Source organism: Saimiri boliviensis, chromosome 1 (genome assembly GCF_048565385.1).
Source record: "Saimiri boliviensis isolate mSaiBol1 chromosome 1, mSaiBol1.pri, whole genome shotgun sequence".
In the NCBI taxonomy this organism is placed as follows: Eukaryota; Metazoa; Chordata; class Mammalia; order Primates; family Cebidae; genus Saimiri; species Saimiri boliviensis.
In genome coordinates this window covers 107,075,880-107,080,782 of record NC_133449.1, presented here as the reverse complement: position 1 = coordinate 107,080,782, position 4,903 = coordinate 107,075,880, and positions in this window count along the sequence as shown.

Sequence of the window (4,903 nt, the reverse complement as noted above, 5' to 3'; positions counted from 1 at the left end):
TAGCAATAAATTTAAAAATTGAATCTCAATCAGATGAAGACTCCTCCAAGATCCAATTTTCAGAAAATTAACAGGACAGAGGGAAAACAGAGCAGAGCTTTCCAGTCAGAGCAATTTTATTTTACAGGAGACATGTGGTAAGTTCTGGAGAGGATTTCCCTTGTCACGACTGAAGAGGAGGTGCTACAGGCATCTGACAAGTAGATACCAGGGATGCTCCTAAACATCCTACAATGTAGACGACAGTCCCCCACAGTCAGGAACTGTCCTATTGGCTCCAAATGCCAATAGTGCTGAAGTTGAGAAACCTTGCATTATGAAATAAATTATTTCATTTCTTCAATGGCATAGGATGACAGGATGATTTACAGATGAAAGTAAACTTAAAAGGTCTATCTAAGGCCAGGTATGATGGTTTATGTCTCTAATCCCAGCACTTTGGGAGGCCGAGGTGGGAGGATCGCTTGAGACCAGGAGTTGGAGACCTGCCTGAGTAAACATTAATTGCGCATGGGGGTGCACGCCTGTAGTCCTAGCTGCTTGGGAGGCTGAGGTGGGAGGACTTCTTGAGGAGGTGGAGATTGCAGTGAGCCAGAATTGTACCACTGCACTTCATCCCGAATGACAGAGCAAGATTCTGTCTCAAAGAAAAAAAAAAAAAAAAAGTGTATCTAAAGATTAAAAAAAAATTAAAAATGGTAAAATTAAGCTACTGTGTTTGGGGATGGACACACATATTAACAACAAGGAGGGAATCATATAAATGAGGATAGCAGTCACCTTTGTGCAGAGTGATCGCCTTGGGGAGGCGTCCTGAGTGTCTGACAAGGTATTAGATCCTCACAGAGGTGGTAGTTTAAAAGTATTTATGTTGCAATAATGTATTCAGCTACACAATTGCTTTACTTTTTTTTTTTTTAGTATATCTTACAAGAATGTAGTTTAAAATAATATTAACAACAAAATAAAAAGCCTTTTCTTCCCATTTTGGCTAGGAGTTAATTTGCTTCTAGCTACTGAATTAACAAAAACGTATTGCTGATTCAACCTAATGCATAATTTTTTTTTCTGTCTTATCCACAGGTGCTTAAAAAATTCTTTCTTTTTTATTTTTATTTTATTTTATTTTATTTTGAGATGGAGTTTTGCTCTTGTTACCCAGGCTGGAGTGCAGTGGCGCAATCTTGGCTCACTGCAACCTCTGTCTACTTCCCAGTTTCAAGCAATTCTCCTGCCTCAGCTTCCTGAGTAGCTGGGATTACAGATACCCACCACCATGCCAGGCTAATTTTTTGTATTTTTAGTGGAGACAGGGTTTCATCATGTTGGCCACGCTGGTCTCGAACTCCTGACCTCAGGTGATCCACCCACCTCAACCTCCCAAAGTGCTGGGATTACAGGCATAGGCCACCATGCCCAGCCTTAGAAAATTATTTCTAACCTTTCTAGCCCCTGCTGCTTATTGCTAGAGATTACCAGACAAAGCTGCATAGTGGTTAAAGTGGGATAGCAGACTAATTTAACACAGGATCCCTGAGTCAGATAACCTGTGTTGCTGCCCCATTCCACCTTAATCAACTCATTCCATCACCACCAGTTTGAGGTTCTTCTTCTGTAAAATGAAATCAGTAATTATACCTACCTCGTGGAATTATGGGCATATTAGCCAAAGAATGTATATAACTGAACTCTGAAAACCACCCCTTTTGTAAAACGCAGCTATTGATTAATTACTCACACATCTATTCATCAAGTATTTAACATGTGCCAAAAATAGTCCTACAGGCTGAAGATACCAATTGATTGGTCTAAATTATTTCATCTTTCAAAGGAAGACCGTAGATTCTATTGCTACAGAGATCCACTCAGTTCTGTCTTTTACTGAAACTCACTAATTTTAGACACTGTAATTACTCAAAATTTAACATGAGGGAACTAAGAGCAAGGGAACTGCAACGCATATCCACGGTTATGTGCCTTATAACATTCTTTGGGCATTTTCTTATTAACAGATCCTCAGCAAAGCACTTTCATTCATGACCTCATGTAATGCTCAAAATCGCCATGTGAAAGGAAGGTACTATCATTATACTCTTTTTCAGGTGTGAAAAGTAATCCTCCCAGATTTTCTTTAGCTTTTCAGAAAGCTACACAGCCAGTAAATGTCAAAACCAAGATTCAACTGAACTAGCTGTAACTTAGAAATCTGTTATTTAATTTAAAACCCGATGGGTCTTGTGGTGCTATTTTGATACTGCTTTTCAGAGTCCAGACTATTATCTTCCTGGTAGGACCATTCCCTGTTCAAAGGCATCATTTGCCAACGCATTGATTCTAAAATCTCTTCTGGAGCTTCAGTCCTTGATATTCTCTAATAGAAATTGTGATCTGAAGCTAAGAACTGTCAAGCCCTTTACAGAAATTGGTAACGTGATAACTTAAATAAATTGTGCCACGCAGCTAGTACCAGGAGGCTGTAAACTATACACTAGGTATACCAGTGGTTCTCAAACTTTATAGATCATCAGACTCACCTGCATGTCTCTTTAAAGCCGCCCCAAGTGTTCCTGATTCAGAAAGTGTGAGGGTGAGCCCAAGAAAATGCAGTTTTAACATATCCTCAGACGATACTGAAACTGCTGGTCCAGGAAGTGGGAGAGCTACATCTAGATACGCCTCTGTTGGCTCTGTGATGTTAGAACGTTTATTCACCCTTTGGAAGTCTGAAGGCGCCTTCCTGTAAAGAAACCTGTTATGATGTACAGAATGAGATAGCGTGGGTGAATGCTCTCTAAAAACAGAAAAGAGCTAATCTGGCACTTCTCAAGCTTTAGGTAACCTCACAGTCACCTGGAAGCTGTTTAAAATGTGGCTTCTCAGAGTTCACCCCGAACTACAGAAGTCCAGGGTTAGGACTCTAGAAGCTTCCTTTGGAATGAGTTTGTAATGTTGTAGCAGGTGGTCTGCAGACTACCTCTTATAAACACTCCTGTAAAACAAACACAAGTCCCAGAGCATGAAAGACAATAGGTCCCAAAATCCTCCCTCTGAAGGCCAGGGTATGGTCTAGAAATTGGATATTATACAAAATTATAGACTCTTAGATATTCCAGAACAGACAGTAAAAGAAAGTGTATTTAAAAATTGCTTTCATAAAAACATCTAAGTTAAATATTCGACTTTAGGACCTTCAGAGTGAATTTTAAATGAGAAAAAAAGTGGTATCATTTGAGATGAAAGAAAGTCCTAGACCAGCACACCCTGGGATCTTTCGATATAGAACAGACTTCGGAGTTAAGTGTGAATTGGAAATGTCCCAGATGATAGGTAGTAGGTAATCAGAACTATTACATTTTGCACCTGACACAGGTATTGCTTCCTTCAACAATGACAGCAGCAGAGCTTGAGCAATTTCAACATCTTAATCACTTTCCCTCTATTTCTGAATCCAGGGAATTTAGTCTAATTCTTCATGCTTTCCCTTAGGAATTGTGAAGTGTCAGCTACCATGGAGAATATGCAAGTGGCTCTGTATAAGAAATGTTTGCTGCAATTCAGGGGACTACGTAATTGAGTTAATTTGTAGGAAACATGTTTACATCCTGGACTAGAACTGAGAGTCTGACCATGAGAATATATCAAGCAGTTAAGTACTAGGTAGATTCTAACGCAAATCATTAATCACATGTGGCTGCAGGGAGCAAATTCCTTGCTCATAATCTTTTATCAGAGTTGATACAAATAATGGAAATTAAAAACCCTACTGTTGGCTACATGTGGAGAAGAAGACTTATGTAAATCAATTGTGTTAGGTGAATTGTTTGCAACACAACCTGCTCTGAATGATGTTCTCAGGGCTGATCGACAACTACTATGATTGAGAAAATGAAATGTTAACAAATTTTATCAATGCCATTAACTTGGGTCCTCCTGACCAGTAAGGGCTGTCATCAAACTGTGGTTGAATCTATAAAAAAAAAAAAAAATGGGCTACATGTGGTCATCCTGTGACACAGCACATTTAATACAGCATGACTGTGCAACAGGACTCCTCACTATAACCTTTACTACTGTCTTTTTTCCTTATTTTTAACAGTAATTAATCATCATGGAAGAATATTTTGAAAATGTAGAGGTACAAAATAAATAAAGATAACTACATAAATATACAAATGACTGGTGATATGATCTGAATGTTGATGTCCCTCAAAATTCATTATGTTGGAACCTAATACCCAATATGATGATATTAAGAGATGGGGTCTTAGGGAAGTAGTTAAGTCAGGAGGGCTCCAAGCTCGTGAATGGCATCAGTGTCCTTACAAGAGAGGCTCGAGGGAGCTCCCTTGCCCCTTGAGACAGAAGGTGCTATCTATCAGGAATAGGCCCTCACCAGTCATCGAATCAGCTGCCACTTTGATCTCAAAGTTCCTGTTCTCCAGAACTGTAATACATTTCCATTGTTTATAAATTACCCAGTCTAAGGTATTTTTAAGTAGCAGTCCAAAGGAAATAAGACAACTGAATCCTGTCACCCAATGATAACTAATCTTACTTGTCAGGCTAAAATGTTCAATACCTTGTAATAATTTTAACCATGTTTATGGTTTTTAAAACACAGATTGTGATTTACATACAATTTTCATCATGCACCTTGTGATAAATACTATACCACAAGTAATTCTCTACATTATTAAAAATATATTCATTATTAAAAATATTTTAAACTTTTAAGTTGTAGGAATGAACTGTTACTAATCCAAGTTCCTCTAAGGAGTATTGATTTAGCATGTTCTCACTTTTGCTTCCTATAAATAAAAATATGATGAGCAATTTTTAACAGCTCTATTAAGGTAAAATTTACATGCTGTAGAAATCACTTGGATGAATACATTTTATGAGC